This window comes from Lissotriton helveticus, chromosome 6, assembly GCF_964261635.1.
Source record: "Lissotriton helveticus chromosome 6, aLisHel1.1, whole genome shotgun sequence".
Lineage (NCBI taxonomy): Eukaryota > Metazoa > Chordata > Amphibia > Caudata > Salamandridae > Lissotriton > Lissotriton helveticus.
The window spans coordinates 912,231,546-912,252,930 of NC_136067.1; the positions used below are offsets into that span (position 1 = coordinate 912,231,546).

General features: G+C 45.8%; 1 protein-coding gene across 1 annotated transcript in view; it reads right to left on the reverse strand.

Annotated features, from left to right (window-relative positions):
* Positions 1–21,385, reverse strand: part of LOC144762549 (protein unc-93 homolog A-like) — a 244,248-nt gene that overhangs the window by 25,989 nt on the left and 196,874 nt on the right. The gene's annotated exons all lie outside the window — the stretch shown is intronic.

Here is a 21,385-nt window from a genome sequence, read left to right on the forward strand (position 1 = left end):
TGTGCATTATCAGCTTGAGCAAAGTTTTAGAGCAAAGGTTGGCGCACATGAGTCACCAGCACAAGTAACTCTTTGCCCCTCTTTCCCGTTAAACAGCCAACCACTGAACCAGCAAAATAAATTCCTTACCTGTGCACCAACACCTAAGGGCATATTTATGGAAGCCTCGCATCACGTTTGCTTCATGCAAAGTGGTACATGCGTAATGGAAGGCTCTATGAAGCCACACAAAGCCACATTGCGTTGCTTTAAGTGGCCTCATAAATCTTGAATAAGGCAATGCAACACAAATTTCTACTTCACCTTCCTCTGCACAATGGAGTTGTACCATGGGCATTGCTGTGGGTGGGTTTTGACACATTCCCAGATTTACAAGGGCTTTTAAACCTGGGAATGCGTCAAAATCTTACTCCTCCTCAGGGAAGGCATAACAAGGAGAAATATCTTTATTTTTCCTCGTTTTTTCCATAGATACACTTCTATGGATTGTTTTCGTGCAGGAAGGTTTCCTTTACTGCACAAAAACAATCCTGCCTACATCACATACACGCATGCACCATGGTGAAAGGGTATCAGCGTTGGTCCTAGGCTGAAGAAACAGTGCCAGTGCAGGGGGAAAGGACAGGAATACACTGTATTGGATAAATACAGTGCATTCCTGCCCTTTCACTTTGACGTAATTTGCTGTGCTGCACTGTGCCAAAACTCCATAAATGAGGCTCCTAAGGAGCAGTAGTGTACCTACATCAGAAAAAAAGAAACAGTGGGGATGATTTATCAATACTTTTCCAGGTCATAAAAAGTAATGCAAGCTGCTGCAATGTCTTGGTACAAAACGTTATTTGAACTGGACAACCAAGATGGATCCCACACCACTAGCCTCTCCTCCGGGTCGCCCCTTAGCACTCTGGTACATGTAGTGCATGTAGATGGACGAGTAAAAAGTAGTTCACCACAGTTGGTGCGAGTAGTTACTCGTTATCCCCAAGTTCTCTGGACCCGAGATAAGGCCCGGGTTTCGGGACAGTTTCCCTCGTCAGCAGAGCAGTGTTTGGGGTGGATGAGAAGGCCGCCAAGTAACCGTCACAGGCCCTGATGCCTCTCGGGCGCGCAGGTGCGTCTCCATGAGCTCGTCAGCTCAGGGCTCACGGGAGCCGTTTAAGTACAACCAAGATGGATCGCAGACCACTAGCCTCTCCTCCGGGTCGCCCCTTAGCACTCTGGTACATGTAGTGCATGTAGATGGATGAGTAAAAAGTAGTTCACCACAGTTGGTGCGAGTAGTTACTCGTTATCCCCAAGTTCTCTGGACCCGAGATAAGGCCCGGGTTTCGGGACAGTTTCCCTCGTCAGCAGAGCAGTGTTTGGGGTGGATGAGAAGGCCGCCAAGTAACCGTCACAGGCCCTGATGCCTCTCGGGCGCGCAGGTGCGTCTCCATGAGCTCGTCAGCTCAGGGCTCACGGGAGCCGTTTAAGTACAACCAAGATGGATCGCACACCACTAGCCTCTCCTCCGGGTCGCCCCTTAGCACTCTGGTACATGTAGTGCATGTAGATGGACGAGTAAAAAGTAGTTCACCACAGTTGGTGCGAGTAGTTTTTTGCTCAAGACTCTGGCAGAGGTGCACCCTATTCAAGCTCCCTTGAGCTGGTGGGGCTGACGAGCCCGGGTTACGCACCTGCGTGCCACGAGCGGTACCGGACCTGAGAATATTTTTTGGCAGCCTATGCAGCACCCCTACATATATGCCTATTCCTTGCAGACGAGAGGTAACAACCTCGAAACACGTGTCCAGGGATGGCCAACGCGACAGTGATTTTTGCTCAAGACTCTGGCAGAGGCGCACCCGCTGATGCTTACTTCATGGACCACAATGCTTTGGGGCAACACGCTGGTAGGACAAGCAGTGTGCGACCAATTGGACTTTCTTTTATATTCAAGCTCCCTTGAGCTGGTGGGGCTGACGAGCCCGGGTTACGCACCTGCGTGCCACGAGCGGTACCAGACCTGAGAATATTTTTTGGCAGCCTACGCAGCACCCCTACATATATGCCTATTCCCTGCTGACGAGAGCTAACAACCTCGAAACACGTGTCCAGGGATGGCCAACGCGACAGTGATTTTTGCTCAAGACTCTGGCAGAGGCGCACCCGCTGATGCTTACTTCATGGACCACAATGCTTTGGGGCAACACGCTGGTAGGACAAGCAGTGTGCGACCAATTGGACTTTCTTTTATATTCAAGCTCCCTTGAGCTGGTGGGACTGACGAGCCCGGGTTACGCACCTGCGTGCCACGAGCGGTACCGGACCTGAGAATATTTGTTGGCAGCCTATGCAGCACCCCTACATATATGCCTATTCCCTGCTGACGAGAGGTAACAACCTCGAAACACGTGTCCAGGGGTGGCCAACGCGACAGTGATTTTTGCTCAAGACTCTGGCAGAGGCGCACCCGCTGATGCTTACTTCATGGACCACAATGCTTTGGGGCAACACGCTGGTAGGACAAGCAGTGTGCGACCAATTGGACTTTCTTTATTTGAACTGGAAAGTAGATGGACGAGTAAAAAGTAGTTCACCACAGTTGGAGCGAGTAGTTTTTTGCTCAAGACTCTGGCAGAGGTGCACCCTATTCAAGCTCCCTTGAGCTGGTGGGGCTGACGAGCCCGGGTTACGCACCTGCGTGCCACGAGCGGTACCGGACCTGAGAATATTTTTTGGCAGCCTATGCAGCACCCCTACATATATGCCTATTCCTTGCTGACGAGAGGTAACAACCTCGAAACACGTGTCCAGGGATGGCCAACGCGAGAGTGATTTTTGCTCAAGACTCTGGCAGAGGCACACCCCCTGATGCTTACTTCATGGACCACAATGCTTTGGGGCAACACGCTGGTAGGACAAGCAGTGTGCGACCAATTGGACTTTCTTTTATATTCAAGCTCCCTTGAGTTGGTGGGGCTGACGAGCCCGGGTTACGCACCTGCGTGCCACGAGCGGTACCGGACCTGAGAATATTTTTTGGCAGCCTACGCAGCACCCCTACATATATGCCTATTCCCTGCTGACGAGAGGTAACAACCTCGAAACACGTGTCCAGGGATGGCCAACGCGACAGTGATTTTTGCTCAAGACTCTGGCAGAGGCGCACCCGCTGATGCTTACTTCATGGACCACAATGCTTTGGGGCAACACGCTGGTAGGACAAGCAGTGTGCGAACAATTGGACTTTCTTTTATATTCAAGCTCCCTTGAGCTGGTGGGGCTGACGAGCCCGGGTTACGCACCTGCGTGCCACGAGCGGTACCGGACCTGAGAATATTTTTTGGCAGCCTATGCAGCACCCCTACATATATGCCTATTCCCTGCTGACGAGAGGTAACAACCTCGAAACACGTGTTCAGGGATGGCCAACGCGACAGTGATTTTTGCTCAAGACTCTGGCAGAGGCGCACCCGCTGATGCCTACTTCATGGACCACATTGCTTTGGGGCAACACGCTGGTAGGACAAGCAGTGTGCGACCAATTGGACTTTCTTTTATATTCAAGCTCCCTTGAGCTGGTGGGGCTGACGAGCCCGGGTTACGCACCTGCGTGCCACGAGCGGTACCGGACCTGAGAATATTTTTGGGCAGCCTACGCAGCACCCCTACATATATGCCTATTCCCTGCTGACGAGAGGTAACAACCTCGAAACACGTGTCCAGGGATGGCCAACGCGACAGTGATTTTTGCTCAAGACTCTGGCAGAGGCGCACCCGCTGATGCTTACTTCATGGACCACAATGCTTTGGGGCAACACGCTGGAAGGACAAGCAGTGTGCGACCAATTGGACTTTCTTTTATATTCAAGCTCCCTTGAGCTAGTGGGGCTGACGAGCCCGGGTTACGCACCTGCGTGCCACGAGCGGTACCGGACCTGAGAATATTTTTTGGCAGCCTACGCAGCACCCCTACATATATGCCTATTCCCTGCTGACGAGAGGTAACAACCTCGAAACACGTGTCCAGGGATGGCCAACGCGACAGTGATTTTTGCTCAAGACTCTGGCAGAGGCGCACCCGCTGATGCTTACTTCATGGACCACAATGCTTTGGGGCAACACGCTGGTAGGACAAGCAGTGTGCGACCAATTGGACTTTCTTTTATATTCAAGCTCCCTTGAGCTGGTGGGGCTGACGAGCCCGGGTTACGCACCTGCATGCCACGAGCGGTACCGGACCTGAGAATATTTTTTGGCAGCCTACGCAGCACCCCTACATATATGCCTATTCCCTGCTGACGAGAGGTAACAACCTCGAAACACGTGTCCAGGGATGGCCAACGCGACAGTGATTTTTGCTCAAGACTCTGGCAGAGGCGCACCCGCTGATGCTTACTTCATGGACCACAATGCTTTGGGGCAACACGCTGGTAGGACAAGCAGTGTGCGACCAATTGGACTTTCTTTTATATTCAAGCTCCCTTGAGCTGGTGGGGCTGACGAGCCCGGGTTACGCACCTGCGTGCCACGAGCGGTACCGGACCTGAGAATATTTTTTGGCAGCCTACGCAGCACCCCTACATATATGCCTATTCCCTGCTGACGCGAGGTAACAACCCCGAAACACGTGTCCAGGGATGGCCAACGCGACAGTGATTTTTGCTCAAGACTCTGGCAGAGGCGCACCCGCTGATGCTTACTTCATGGACCACAATGCTTTGGGGCAACACGCTGGTAGGACAAGCAGTGTGCGACCAATTGGACTTTCTTTTATATTCAAGCTCCCTTGAGCTGGTGGGGCTGACGAGCCCGAGTTACGCACCTGCGTGCCACGAGCGGTACCGGACCTGAGAATATTTTTTGGCAGCCTACGCAGCACCCCTACTGATATGCCTATTCCCTGCTGACGAGAGGTAACAACCTCGAAACACGTGTCCAGGGATGGCCAACGCGACAGTGATTTTTGCTCAAGACTCTGGCAGAGGCGCACCCTCTGATGCTTACTTCATGGACCACAATGCTTTGGAGCAACATGCTGGTAGGACAAGCAGTGTGCGACCAATTGGACTTTCTTTTATATTCAAGCTCCCTTGAGCTGGTGGGGCTGACGAGCCCGGGTTACGCACCTGCGTGCCACGAGCGGTACCGGACCTGAGAATATTTTTTGGCAGCCTACGCAGCACCCCTACATATATGCCTATTCCCTGCTGACGAGAGCTAACAACCTCGAAACACGTGTCCAGGGATGGCCAACGCGACAGTGATTTTTGCTCAAGACTCTGGCAGAGGCGCACCCGCTGATGCTTACTTCATGGACCACAATGCTTTGGGGCAACACGCTGGTAGGACAAGCAGTGTGCGACCAATTGGACTTTCTTTTATATTCAAGCTCCCTTGAGCTGGTGGGACTGACGTGCCCGGGTTACGCACCTGCGTGCCACGAGCGGTACCGGACCTGAGAATATTTGTTGGCAGCCTACGCAGCACCCCTACATATATGCCTATTCCCTGCTGACGAGAGGTAACAACCTCGAAACACGTGTCCAGGGGTGGCCAACGCGACAGTGATTTTTGCTCAAGACTCTGGCAGAGGCGCACCCGCTGATGCTTACTTCATGGACCACAATGCTTTGGGGCAACACGCTGGTAGGACAAGCAGTGTGCGACCAATTGGACTTTCTTTATTTGAACTGGAAAGTAGCCAGAAATGAGTATCAAAAATAAGATTTTGTGCTACTTTGCCTTACTTTGTACCAAAGGGCACTGACTAGGTGGTATGCTACTATAACAAAGAGAAAGATTTACATGGGAGAAAATGAACATGTGCAAATGTACTCTTTGAAGTCAATTTACTATTGTTGGTTATTCACCATTGATGAGTGTAAACTTACCACAAAGGGTAGGGTATGTAGACAAAATATCGAGTTGGAAATGTCGAGCTACACAGATATCGAGTTTGGAATATCGTGACAGAAATATCGACAGCAAGAATATTGTGGTCAAGAATATTGAATTTGAGGTAAGAAATATTGTTTGCAAAAATATAGTTGTTTAAAATATAGAATTTTTAATTCGGGTTTTGTTGCTTTAGTTTATATTTTAAATGTGATGTATGTTTTATTGTATAAGTATTGCTTATATTTTTTAATATATGTGTTACATTTTTAGCAGTTATCAATTTTATTTTAAGTACATTTTGTATTTCATAGTACCGTGGCGGGTTGTGGGTTTATAGGGGAATAAGCTGGGAAGTAGTTTAATTGTAATAAATGCATGAATATCTTTAAATTAATATTATTTGTTTAATTGAGATTTTATAGTATTAATTGTGGGAAGCAATTTATTTGTAATAAATTATTAATTGGTTGTTAAGTAATATTCATTATTTAATTGGTAATTAATGATGGTAATTGTGTAATGCTTTAATGTGCAGGTTGTGGGGTTTATGGGGTAAAGGGTGGGAAGTCGTTTTTGATTAATTAATAATTAGTTGTTAATTTAAAATAATTAATTTATATAAATTATTTATGGAAATTGTGTAATTAATTTTAGGTGCAGGTTGTGGGTTTATAGGGGTTAAGGGTGGGCAGTAATTTATGTGTAATTAAATAATAATCAGTTGGTCATTATTATTAATTAATTAATTGATATCTAATTAGTGTATTTGTTTATATTTAAATGAATTTAACGTACTTTCTAATTAGTTGTTAAATACTAATAATTTTTTAATTGAAAATAAGTTTTAATTTTGTAATTCATTTTTTAACAGTTTAATTGTATCTGTGCATTGTGGGGATTATAGGGGTAAAGTTTGGGGAGTTAATACATTTGTATGAGTTTTAATGTGTTTTTTTATTATTAATATTACTTTAATTGGTAATTAATGATGTTAGTTATGGAAGTTCATTTTTTTAACATTTAGATGTAGTTTGTGAATTGTGTGGTGTTATAGGGTAGGAAATAAAAAAAGTAAATTTATGTAATAATTAAAGTTTATGTTTCTAAATAATTTGTAATTAAAAATATTTGTTTCACAATTATTTTTTATTTTGTTCAATATTATATGTGTAGGCATTTGTCATATGTATTTAACATTATAATATGTTTTTTATTATTAAATATATTTGTATTTTAATTTTTAACATATTTCTTTATACATTTTGTTTTTTAAATATTTTTGTTATGGTTAATATTTTGTTGGTTTTTAATTTTCAACTGACTGCAGTGAGAATATTATTTGTTACTCCGCAATCTGACACTTTTCCTTCTATTGCACTTGTTTGCGTTGGAATAGTAAATTTTATCCCGCCACTATCCAACACTTTCCCTACTGTGCACTCACTGAAGTGGAAATATAAATTTTTACCCCTCTGCTATCCAACACTTTCCAGCTGTTGCACTGATTGCAGTGGGAATAGTAAATTTTATTCCAACACTATCTAACACTTTCCCTACTGTTGCACTCACTAGAGTGGGAAAAATAATTTGAACCCCTCCGCTATCCAACAATTTCCCTACGGTTACACTCACTGGAGTGGGAATAGGAAATTTTATCCCGACACTATCCAACACTTTCCCTACTGTTACACTACTGTAGTGGGAATAGTAATTTTTACCCCTCTACTATCCAACACTTTCTCAACTGTTACACTCACTGGAGTGGGAATAGTAAATGTTATCCTGCCACTATCCAACACTTTCTCTACTGGTGCACTCACTGGAGTGGGTATAGTAATTTTTACCCCTCCACTATCCAACACTTTCCCTACTGTTACACTCACTGAAGTGGGAATAGTTAATTTTACCTCTCCACTATCCAACACTTTCCCTACTGTTGTACTCACTGGAGTGGTAATAGTAATTGTTACACCTCCGCTATCCAAAACTTTCCCTACTGTTGCACTGACTGGAGTGGGAAATATAAGTTTCATGTTTTAATTTATAATATAATGTTTTTTTAAGTTACATTTTATGTTATTGGTATAACGCGCCCCAGGGCCCGTTTGCACACATGTCACCTCAGGCCCCGCCCCCTCCCTTCACCACTGTGCAAATGCACCCTGTGGCGCATTTTAAGTTGGGGAATTAATTCCTCTTCAATCATGAGGGTCCCTGGGGGCCAACTAGCCCACCAGGTACCTCCAGTAAGCGCCACAGAGCTGCGTTGCAGAGAGGTGTAAAAAGGGTGTGACCTCAGACCACCTCTCTGCAACACAGCCCTGTGGCGCTAACTGGAGGTACCTGGTAGGCTAGTTAGCCCACAGGGACCCTCAGGATTGTACGGGTAATAATTCCTCATCCTAAAACGCACCACAGGGTGCGTTGGCTAGTGATGATGGTAAGGGATGGGGCCTGCAGTGCGATGCCAGATGTTTTTATATTTTCTCTTTTAGAAGGGGGGCTGTGTGGCTGCCCTTCCTCTCCTGTTTTTTGGGCCTCGGGGACCCCATCCCCCAGGGCCTGACCCCTAATTATTTTTTTTAATTTTAAATTGGTAAGGGGGCCGAGTGAGCACCCCTCCCGAGGCCATTTTTGGGTCCAGGGACCCTATCCCCCGGGGCATGGCCACTTTATTTTAATTTTTTGTAATATATTTACCAAGGAGGGGGGATCTGTGGCCCCCCTCCTGAGACGTCGTTTAGCCCCGGGGCTCTGCCTCGTTTTTTGAGAGGCTGGGGCCACGGGGCCTCCCACGCCAGTTCTTGCCCCAGGGACCCCATCCCCGGGGCTTGCCTTCTCCTTTGCGGACCATGGAGAGGTCCCCAATCCCCCCACGGTCCCGCCGGCTCTCCGTGTCCTGCGGGAGCCAGCATTGCTTTTCCACATGGGGAGCCTCTGACATGCAACTCCCCGTGTGGAAAAGCAATTCAGCTTTGCTTCATTGAAGCGCTTCAATGAAGCAAAGCAGTTTGCAATGACAGGGCAGGAGCCGTGAGGCTCCCGCCCTGTTATTGCAAACAGCAGCACTCCGGGACCCTCAACCCCGGGACACTGCAGGAGCCGGCCCTGGGGTATGGTGGTCCCGAGGGCCACCACTGGCTCCAGGAGGCTGGCCGCGGGGCCCCCTCCCAAACAAATCACAGCCCCGGGGGTGGTGGTTCTCGGGGGTCTGTAACAGACCCCCAAATTTCAATATTATTAGCGGACCCAGGGGCATGTGGTGGGCTTGAGCCCCCCACACAGGTATTATTTAAAAAATAAGAGCCCCCAAGGGTGGTGGTCCCTGGGGCAGCGGGGGGGCATCTGCCCCCTACAAATGTATTAATGAAAGCCCCGGGGGTGATGGTCTCTGGGGCTTGGAGGCCCTCCACACATAAAAAACAAAGCCCTGGGGGTGGCAGTACCTGGGGCTGCGGGGGGCTGTGTACCCACCCACAAATATTTGTGCAAAGCCCTGGGGGTGGCAGTCTCTGGAGCAGTGTGGGGGGGATTGGGCCCCCACACATTTCTTTTACATGCCCCCGGGACTTGGACCACCCGAGGGCTTGAATTAAATGAAGCGCCACTAACTGGAAATCCTGAGTGTGACTTTCCTTGGCCTGCAGCAGCGCAGCGCGAGACGATTGAAAAAATATATATATATATATTCACTGAAAAAAACACAGGTTTCAGGGACGTTATAGTTAGTTGGACATTTCACTCATACAAAACCAGTGAAATTTGGCCGTTATAGTTAGTTGAGCTAACTATAACTCGCGCCCCTGCAACGCACTGCTGATGATATCACATATTACTGTTGCAAGTATATGGTCATACACAGAACTGTGCACAGAGACCTAGGACGTTAGTGAATTGTGGTATACCAGAAACTCACCTTAGTACCTAGAAAAACCCCAACCAGTTAGCACCAGTGTCAAATTAGCTCTCCGTCCTATAGCAAAGTAACCAATGATTAGACAACTTAGAACATGCGACTTAGGACCATCTCAGGAATGGTGGGAAGTGAGAACACTCTTTGATTATACTCTAACACCAGACCACAACAGGAGTAAAAAAGAGACACAGTAAGGTTAAAATGTTTATTTTAACGACGTGATCTCATGTACAGTGTTTTAGCCAACATAAGCAGACATATGATTAAGAATAATATGGTCAGGATGGTTACAATTCCATAAAATACAAAAGTAGGAATCCTTTTACAATGATAGTGAAAACAGGTCCTATAGCGCCTAGTTTTAACACCCTCCCTATGGAGGAACTATGTATTATAAACTAATGAAGGCCTCTAAGGCTTGTTTTGGGGGACCCCATTACCTTTCGCTCAGTAAGAGTAAATTACATCGTGATCAGCATAGTCTCTCTGCATCCCTGGAAACAAGAATCTTCCAAGTGTGTGAAATCATGGCGAGTATGATAATAAAGATGCCAGAATCTTACTTGGCTCACAGCTGCCAAACTGTTGTGTCTAGAGAGCGTTACACAGACATGTCGAAAAACAGCTAACATGTTTTGATAACCTTGATGGCTCAGCACTCACTGTTCAGACTAGGGGCACGATGTAAGTCTAGAGATATCGAAAAACAAACCTTTTCTCATGTGTAGACCTTTGTGAAAGCTAACGTACAAAAACAGCTATGCAGCGTTGTGTGCAAAAGGTAAAATGGCGTTTAAACTTCTAATAAGCCATGCTAACATAACATGCATGCAAAGCAGGCCCTAGGCCATACTACATTACATCATACATGACATGGTCTGTGACATCACTGATGACATCACTGATAACATCTCAATGACATCACTTATGACATCATCCAGTGACGGTGTTTCTGAAAAGTTTAAGTATGTTTTATATATATATAATGCCATGGTGTATTGAAGAATGATTGGGTGTATACGTGTCTCAATGGATGATTTAGTGGGTGTGTAACTGACTGTATAAGTGAGTGATTAAACGTGTCTTAGTGAATGCATGGGTGAATTACTAATCTGTGTGAATGTCTGTATCAGTCTGTCAGTTGTTTTGTGAGTCGCTGCATGATTTGGTGAATACATACATGAGTGTCTATATGGGCTAATGATTGGTTGTCTGAGTACCTGTATGAGTACCTGAGTGCCTGTGTGCATGGGGGGGTGATTCAAAGGGTGTATGGGTTTATGAATGCATCTGCTAGGAGCTGTATTTGTGTGTGAGTGTGCATATGGCTGTGTTGGTGACTAAATGGATGACTTAGTGGTATATGTGTGAGTAACTACATACGTGAAAGGCAGTATATGTGAGTGCTGGAGTATATATTTGACTATATGTGAGAGTGAGTGATTGTGAGAGTGGCTGTAGGGATGAGTGTGTGTTTGTATCAGTGATTGTATAAGAGAGTAAGTATGTGTTAGCTTCTATATGAATAAGTTAGGTGGTGTGTGTGTAACAGTATAAGTGAGAAAACGGGAGTGTGATTGATTCTTTGCATGACTAACTAGGTGTATGAGTAAATCTATGGATGAGTGGCAGTGTGTGAGTGTCTGTATAGGTGTATGAGTGCATATGTTAGTGCTGTATTGATTATTCCCTTTATGTATGAGTGACTGTATGGGTGAATGAGTGGATGTGTGTGTAGACCTAGGAATCAGTGAGTGCGTATGTAGTAACTTGTATTAGTGTATCTATGCTTTTGAAGATGGTAGTCTGCATTTTAGAGTGGGTGTATCAAAGGATATATAATATTAGGGTGTGAAGAGGTGCATCAGATAATCACGAGGATGATGTCATAAGTGATGTCATCAGTGATGTCATTTGAGATGTCATCAGTGATGTCATCAGTGATGTCACTGACCATGTCAAGAATGATGTAATATGTGACATAATCAGCAGTGTATTGCGGGGGCGTGAGTTATAGTTAGCTCAACTAACTATAACGGCCAAATTTCACTGGTTTTATATGAGTGAAATGTCCAACTAACTATAACGTCCCTGAAACCTGTCGTTTTTTCAGTAAATTTCAAAGGTTTTTTAAATGCTAATTTCTAACTATTACGTCCCTGAAACTATTTTTTTTTCAGTGAATTTCAAATGTTTTTTAAATGCTAATTTCTAACAACAACATCCCTGAAACCTATTATTTTTTCAGTTAATTTCAGAAGTTTTTTTAAATGCAAATTTCTAACTATGCCCACAGGGGTAGGACATGTGCAGAACGAGGAAGAACAGCACCGAAAGAAGCATGAGAAATGCACAAAGAGGCAACAGAAGTCCAGAAAGACGAAGAAAGGTGCAGAAAGAAGCAAGAGATATGCAGAAAGAACCAACAGAGGTGCAGAAAGAAGCCTTCTTGCCAAGTCATCCTGTGCCCCCAACTTTTAACTGACTGATACTGGTGGTAACTGACTCTGACTAACCAGCCCTAGAGCCAGTGCTATGCTAAAAGACACTTAGAATACATTGAAAACACCTACATACACTAGGGAACACTATGGGTTGGAGTCCCCCTGTGATTGGCATGACCTCCCCTGTAAGGCCCTAGTATATAATAGGGCAGGGGGAATAAAATTACCTCTAAGTCAGAGGTGCAAAAAGATGCTTCTTTAAGTAGTAGTCACGTTTGCAGAGTGGTGGAGAAAGGGTGCTGGACCTCCAACCAGCGGTCATGAATTCCGCTGTGTAGGACTTCCAAGAAGTACCAGGAGGGCTTCTTGGCCCCCAAAGTCCCTCAGGAGTAAGTTGGACTTCAGTCCCCATCCCGTAGTCTGCCAGGAGGTGCATTTGCAGAGTGGTGGAGAAAAGATGGCATGGCCTCCAACGACGTCTTAGCAATCACACTGTGTGGCACTTACTGGAGGTAACAAGAGGGATAGTTGGCTCCCAAGGACATCCCTGGGGGCCAACGACACCTGCTATTACCTCCAGTAAGTCCTACACACCAGGATTGATAAGTTCTTATAGCAGGCCACACTCCCTCTGCCCACCACTGTGCAAACGCGCTCCCTGGTGCGCTCTTGGATGGGGATTGAAGTCCCCTTTGCCTCTGGGGGTCCTTTAGGGGCCAACTAGCCTACCTCTTACCTCCAGTAAGCTCCATACCGTGAGATAGCTGACAGGTGGACACAGGCCACACACCCTTTCTCCACCACTCTGCACACTTCAGGTGCATTCTGGGTTGGGGATTAAGTCCCCTGAAATCATGAGGGTCTCCGGGGGCCAACTAGCCCACCAGGTACCTCCAGTAAGCCCCACAGAGCTGCATTGCAGAGAGGTGGTCCGAGGCCATACCCCTTTTTACACCATTCAGCAAACACAGCTCCTTGGGCACTGCTGCTCGGAGGATGAAGTCCAGTTGTGTCCTGAGGTCCTTAGGACACAAGAGGACCTCATCGCCCCACCAGCAGTGTGCCAAGAGGTGCGTTTGCAGAGTGGTGTAAAAGGGGTGTGGCCTCAGACCACCTCTCTGCAACACAGCTCTGTGGCACATACTGAAGGTACCTGGTGGGCTAGTTGCCCCCCAGGGACCCTCAGTATTCAAGGGGAATTAATTCCCCAACTTACAACTCACCATGGGGCACGTTTGCAGAGTGGTACAGGGAGGGGGCGGTGCATCCGGTGAGATGCCAGATTCTTTTGATTTTTGTAGAATCGGGGCTGTGTGGCCCCCACTTCTTTTTTTGGGGGGCCCTGGACCTAACCCATTTTGATTTAAAAAGAATGGGAAGGGGGCCACATGGCCCCCCTCCTGAGGCCAATTTTGGCACCAGGTACCCCATCCCTCGAGGCATGGCCAGTCTTTAAAAAAAAATAGTTAATTCTTTGGAGGGGCCGTGTGGCCCTCCTTCTCAGGCCAATAATGGGCCCGGGGACCACATCCCCCAGAGACGGCCGTTACTTTAAAAAAATATATATATTGTAGGAGAGGAGGGGCCAGATGGCCCCCCTCTCGGCCCTCTTCTGGCCCTGGAGACCCCATCCACTGGGGCCAGCCCTCACCGTTGGGGACCGTGGGGGCGCCCCAATGCTCCCACAGTCCCGCCGGCTCCCCACCTCCTGCAGGAGCCAGCATTGCTTTTGCACAAGGGGAGCTGTTGACATACAGCTCCCCTTGTGTAAAAGCAGTTCTGTTTTGGTTTCTGCAGGTTTCCTGCTCTCGCTTCCAAAAACCAAGCAGAGTTTGCTATGACGGAGAGCTCTGCTCCCACCCTGCCATAGCAAACAGCAATGTCCCGGGGGTGGGCACTCTGCAACATTGCAGTAGCTGGGCCAGGGGGGTGGCGGTCCACATGGATATCAAGGGCTCCAGGAGGGGGTCAGTGGCACCCCTCCTAACATTTCTAAAGCCCCAGGGAGGTGGTGGTCCCCGGGATTTAGGGGCCCACGAGGCCCCCCAATTAATAACAGTGCCCCATGGAGTTGGTGGCCCCCGGGTATTGGGGGGACCCACTAGGCCCCATGACCCTATCATATAAAAGCCCCAGGGAGGTGGCAGTCCCCGGGGCAGCATGGGGGGGTTGGGATCCCCTCACACATTTATTATTGAAGCTCCAGGGAGGTGGCGTTCCCCAGGGCTGCGTGGGCCCCATGGGCCCCTGCAAATTAATTACGCATTGCCCCTGGGACCTGGTCCAATGGGGGGCTTAAGTACAAGTAAGCGCAGGAGCCTGAGCTTCGGTTTTTTAAATTTTCTGGGCCGGATTAGTGAACCCAGCGCAAATTCGGGCATTTTAAAAAACAAAAATGCTTTTTCTGGCCCTGGGGGTCCCTGTGGGACTCCCGAGTAGGATTAGGGGGTCAGGGTATTCCTACCCTGCCCCCTTTTCTTGTTTTACACCTTTTTTCTACTGATTTCTTGTGACTCGGTTACCGAGTCACAAGATGGCTGCCAACAGTTCCTGGTTTGGAGTGTTGGCAGCCAATCAGAAGTCAGTCGAGACTCCTCCTCGGTGCACAGCTATCGAAAGTTTTCTTTTTTTAATTTCTCAGGAACTACTGAATGGATTTACACCATTCAAAAAAAAGGTCGCTTTCTGAACCAAGAGCTACCTTTTTGCTAAATTTGGTGTAATTCCGTTCAGCAGGTCGGGCTGTAACCTGTTCCAATTTTTCCTATGGAAATTAACATGGGGGAAACGAATTTTAAGACACCCCCTTTTTTTCCGCCCCCCGCTTGATGAATCACCCCGAAACTTTAAAGACAGGAGTTGACCAAAGCAGGCCATTAGTTTTGAACATTTTGCGAAGATTCGTCAATTGACGCCAAAGAAATTGACAAATCAAAAAATGCTTTTCCTATGGATACTAGGGGGTCCATTACGATGTCGGGTGGATTTCCTCCGCCAGGCTGGTGGTGGCTACCGCCAGCCTGGCAGAGGAAATCCGCCCGACATCATCAGCCCAATTCCCCCCGCCAGATTTGAATGGCGGGAGGGACCGCGGCGGTGTGAAACACCGCCCGCCTGTTTTCCGCCCCGGTCGCCTAGTGGCCGGGGCGGAAAACCAGTAACATGGTGGGGATGTCTTTTAGAAATCCGCCCGCCATATTACAATGGGCTTTGCAGAATGTATTTCCGTGGCGGCAATGCCACCACGAAAAGGCATGCGGAGACTCCCTGTGGGGGGGCCCCTTGCGGGCCCCCTGGGAGACCGTGGTTTGGGGGTGCAACATGGCAGGCACCGCGCGATGCCTGTCATGTTGCGCTTTGAAAAGCACAACGTGCACTTTTACCATTGCGGCGGGCGGAGATTCCTGCTCCGCCCGCTGCAATGGTAAACATACAGGATGCGACCGCCTGTGTGGCGGGCGCATCCTAATGCCATTGTTGGGACCCCCGCACTGTTAGCGGGCGGTCCACTTCTCCGTTAGGGTGGCAGGCGGGGAAAGCCCGCCTGCCATCCTAATTGACCCCAAATTCCTTACTATAACTAACTACTGGCGACCGCCAGTAGGTAATTTGTATATAATTTAAAAATGATAAAATAAATTTAAATTAAAAGTTTGTTAATTATTTTTAAAGTAAATATATATATATATATATATATATATATTAATTATCATGTATGTGTGTTTTTCCCCTCATATGACCTCCTACCGCCACTCGACCTGTCCCGACACTGGTGCAAATAGCTTTTGGTGGATACGTAGTCTCAGCTGATATATTCTAAATGGGGAATGCCCGTTTATACTCTACTTGAGCTGACCCAGAGGTATTAATCATTGGAAGATGTCCTAGATCCAGATGTAGCCAATGGTAATCCATAATCTATAATCTACGCTCTACTCATGGAGGGGGAGGTCATCCAACCAATTCCAGAACAGTCCAACATCAGTCCTGCCCCTAGAAACATTAACCCTCTGGTCTATGGCTCGATAATATTTAACAGAATTCCAACAAGCATTCCAACTAGGAGGCGTTTCCTGTCGCCACAACAGGCAAATCTCCCTCCTTACCAACAATATCAAATAAAACACCGATTTGCATTGGGGCCCAGAATGAGGTCGTATCCAACGCGGCATAGCCACCACACCCAAAAAAAGTAAGAGTTGGGCTTACCTCCATATCTACACCCAGAACCCTGGAGATGGTCTTACCGACATCCAGCCAAAACTAGTGTATTCTGGGACAGGAAATGAATATATGGACATCATCCGCACTCTGAAAACCGCACCTCCAGCAGTTTGCTGCACCTCCACCCTTCAGTTTAGAGACCTTGAGAGGAGTCCAGTATATCCTATGAAGTGTGAAGAAATGATTTCTTCTGAGTAGAGCAGATTTAATCACTGAATAAAGCATGTCAATAGATACTTGCTACTTCCATTCTTCGCCTGGCAAGTAATTCTCCCAGACCCAGTACGGCTTATCCATTCTTCTTTCTGCTGCAGCCAGAAGATAGGTATACCATAGGGCAACTTCTTTCTTCTTAGGGGATTGATTTTGCAAATCATTCACCATATCATCATCCAGACTACCCAACCACCTTTGAGATTTACACCATGACGAAAGCTGGTAGTACTTAAATCTGGACAGAGTTCCAGCTGTGGTTTGATTCCAGAACTCCCAAGGGAGACATTTGCTGTCCACTACTAGATCCCCCCATACTAAGGCTCCTGCAGTTTTTAGTGGGTAAGCTAGGGCATCTAAAAGGCACTCCGGCATTCCAGGAGAGTCCCACACCGGAGCCCATTCGCTGTAGTAAGAAAGCCCCAGAGAGACTCGACAATCGTACTAAAGCTTGGCCGCCATCCCCAGCGATTTCAGGCAAACCTTTTTGAAAAATTCGGGAGAGCCAAATTTATACATAAAACGATATTCTCCTACCCCCTCCAACATGGCTTTGAACATAATACCAATCAGAGAATCATCCGGGGTGTGCAATAACATCCGAGCACTTTTTAGTTGCTAGGCCTAACAGTAAAGCTGAAAGTCAGGTAAACCCATACCACCCTGTGTGAGTTTGCGCCTAAGATTTTTCCAGGACAGTCTAATCCCTTTTCCTGCCCAGCTAAAAGAGGAAATCCTACCCTGGATTTTAAGGATCTCAGCTTTTTGAAATTCCAAAGGTATATTATTAAAAAGATAGGTATACTTTGAGAGAACACACATCTTAATCAAATTAACTAGACCGTATTGCGATAGTGCTATGTTCTGCCATCTTTTTAAGAGAATCTCAACTTCCCTTGAAACTCTATCTAGATTCATCTTTGGAATTTTCCTAGGGTCTTGAGTTATTGTAATTCCAAGGTATCTAAGTTCTGTCTCATATACTTCCCCTGATTAGCAATGTTCCAGGCCATAACCTTCGTTTTATCCTTATTTATCTCATAACCTGAGAGCTTCCCGAAAGTATCAATTTCATGTATAAGCTCACGCAAGGTAGTGTCTACACCAGCTGAGAACAGAACTAGATCATCTGCATAAATAGTCAATTTTCTAACAAATCCACCCGCTTTAAATGGAACGATCTTTTTCATTTAACCTTAAACTCTGAGCGAAAGGCTCCAGATATATATCAAATAAAATGGGAGACAACGGGCATCGCTGCCTTGTTCCATGTTCTATATTAACCGGCGGGGAAAGTCTACCATTGACTAAGATGCGAGCACGTGGTGAGCTTTACATTTTTTTAATTACCTCTCTAAAACCTGAGTTAAAGCCCACAGCATTCAAGGTCCTGTCTAGAAAATGCAAGTTGACACGGTCAAAAGCTTTGGCCGCATCAACTGTGATAATTGAAAGAGGGTGACCCATTGATGATGCCATGTCCACTGAACCAATCAAAGTATAAACCATATCTGACATTTGCCTACCCGGAAGAAAACCCTTTTGGTCTTCATGGATTATTTGGGGTATAATTTACAGAGCCGTTTATTAAAAATCCCTGCAAATACCTTATAGTCCACGTTCAGTCATGAGATTCGGCGGTATGATTGACACTCTAAAGTGTCCTTATCTGGCTTCAAGTTCAGGGTGATGACTGCGTCTGACCATGAGTCAGGTAGTGGACAAGAACCCTTTAATATTTCATTAAACAACTTCTTCCAGACCGGGATAATTTCATCTTGCAACATGTGATAAACCTCGGTTGGAATTGAATCTGGGCCAGCAGCTTCCCCCTTTTTAGACAGGTTTAACACTTCCAATATCTCACTCCCTGATATGTCTCGAAGAAGAAATTCTTGACTTGCCTCTGTTAACCGCGGCAATAGTTTCTCCTTGAGCCAGCTATCTGTGAGCTCGTCCACCCCATGGAGATCTTCATGATGTAGATCTTGAATGAACCCTGTGAAAACCTGTTCTATTTCGTCTTTTTCCTCCGTCAGTTGTGTACCCATCTTGATCTTACTGATATACATATTGGCACTATCAGACCTTGACTTCATGGCAAGAAGCTTACCACAGTTCTCCCCTTAATCAGACTTTCTCATTTTTCTTAACTCCCACTTTTGGTGCAAAATTTAATCAGTTTTAAGTTTAAATTTTAGTTGGCACTCCTCCACTTTCTTTACCCAATGCTCTTTCTCCTGGTCTTCAGAGGGTTTAAACCTTAACTAAGCTTCGGCCCTTACTATCTGCAGTTCTAAGTTGGCCAATTAATACTGCCCCTTTTAGTGTCCCTCTTAGCCACGCCTTAAAGGCACCCAGACAATATACAGTGGGGCAGACCCAAGATTATTCTGGAAGAATATTTCAGTTTCAAACTTCAAAAAGTTTGGCATAAAAGATAGTAGGAGAAACCTCCTACTCAGTGTCCATCTTCTTAAAAAAAAATCTGGAGGAAAATCTAATTTAAAAACCATGGCACCATGATCTGATAAATGAATGGGCATGTATTTGATCAAAAGGACCATATGTATGTCCACATGCTCCATAAATACATAATCTAATCTGGAATAATGAGAGTTCTTTTTACCATAAAAGGAATACTCCTTAACCTCACCATGTTTTTTTCTCCATACATCACATAAGTTGAAATGTATTAAGATATTCAGGGGATGTGCTTTTACACGGAGGGCTGCTATCTGAGTGTGAGGTGAGTACCTATCTAACCTATTATCTAAGAGTACATTAAAATCTCCGGGCCAGGATCAAAGGAGCTTCAAAGTCGGCAAGGGCCAAACAGAGAGTATTCAGAGGGGAGATATTATCCTCATTAGGCCGATAAAAGCTAACCAGGGTCTGTTTAACTGCCCTAAACTTAATCTGAATAATAACCCAACATCCTCTGCAATCTACCTGGGACTTAGTTACCTCCACTCCAGAGTTTCTTTTTAGTATTATCGCAGTCCCTTTAGAACAACATTGATGATCCGAAGCTACATATGTGTCCACCCATTTATATTTACCGAATAGTGCCTTGCACTCTGCTTGCATGAGGTGAGTCTCCTGAAGCATAAGGAGTTTAGCTGAGCTATTCCTTAAATACTGAAGAATCAGACGTTGTCTTTTTATAACTCTCAAGCCATTAACATTCCAGCTAAGACATTCAAGTGTAGTGTAGTTCCTATATTCCCAATAGGCCCTGCGCATTGGAATAATATAAACAGCAGTGTAGATGTAGGACTGAGGTCGAATAGGTCTCTACTGACTATATTAGACTTAATTAGTTTTGCCAGCTAGCTCAGAGGTCACTAGAAACTTTCTCAAATGTTCAGGAAAGAGTTAACTCTCCTGATTTAGACAAGAAGGGATTAGTTTCTGACAACCGCATAAACATGACAGCTTTGCTCCCTCAGAATAAAGAGTATATCTCTAGAGTTGTGTGAAAACAATAGACGGTTATTTCACTCAGTCAATAATGCATACTTAGTTTCACCAGAGTGCAGAGAAATAGAGAGACGGGCGTTTTCAATAAAAGGTGTTATTTATTGAGCAGTCTTCTTTCTCATGCAAGAGAAATGAGTTGCCACAATTGCAATACTTATCATGAAGTAAAAAGCGTACAGTAAAAGGAGTATTATAAAATAATACTGTAAAAGCATTGATATGGTTTCTTATCCATATGATACTTTAAAATGGATAAAATATATACATACATAAAAACATTGACTAACGTACTCAACTGGTGTTTCTAAGATACGCCTACCCCGATGTACCTGACCTAAGCCTAATACGTGGGAAGGAGTAAGTAAGTTGCAGTTTAAGTTAAGTTGGTTTTTTGCCAAGGAATCTGAGTCAAGAATTCTCTTAAGGGTTTAGTCAGCTCCGTACCTTGGTAATAGAATGTAGGAGGTCTTGTATCTCTCTCTCAGGACTCGATCTCCCAGCAACCCGCAAGGGTGACTGGAAACACCGGAGCTGGAATTTTCTCTGCTGGTGAAAAAGACAGCGTCTTTCTCAGTGCGTCAAAAGGGAGGGACAGCTTCCTTCGGCTCTCGCGTCAGCTGGGCTTTGGACAAGTAGATAGCCGCTCTGCTCCAAACCACCGTGTGTTTGCTTAAGGCAACGTTGGTATATTTATACCTGAAAGGTGCCGGGTTTGACGTAAGGTTGGACATAAGACGTCACTAAGAACTAACAGTTCTTTCTGGACTCTAGGAGTTCTTGTGCAAATCAAAACAAGAGCAGGGGGATTTCCCGGGCTGCTGGAGGCTTGGTTTGTTTAAAGAATGCGTTGTACTTTCTAGGAGTCTAGGGGAGTAGCCTTGCCGTATTTGGACTGCATGGGCTATTACTAAATATGGATATGATTCTTATGCCTTTATAAGGATAATATTTATTATAACCATACAAGGGCATAAATCGGGAATATCAAATTAGGGTCCTAGATAGAAACACAACACCCACTCCACGTACTAATGTCCATCATTACTAAAAACTAAGCAATATTAAACATATAACGATGCATGTGTGTTTTCCAACCCACCCCAAAATACATAATTCGCATTTGAAATGGTATATGGTAAATACACGAAAATGAGTATTGGTACTGTACGCTTTTCAAGCAGTGTTATCATTCAGTTAAATGCATATATATACCAGCTGA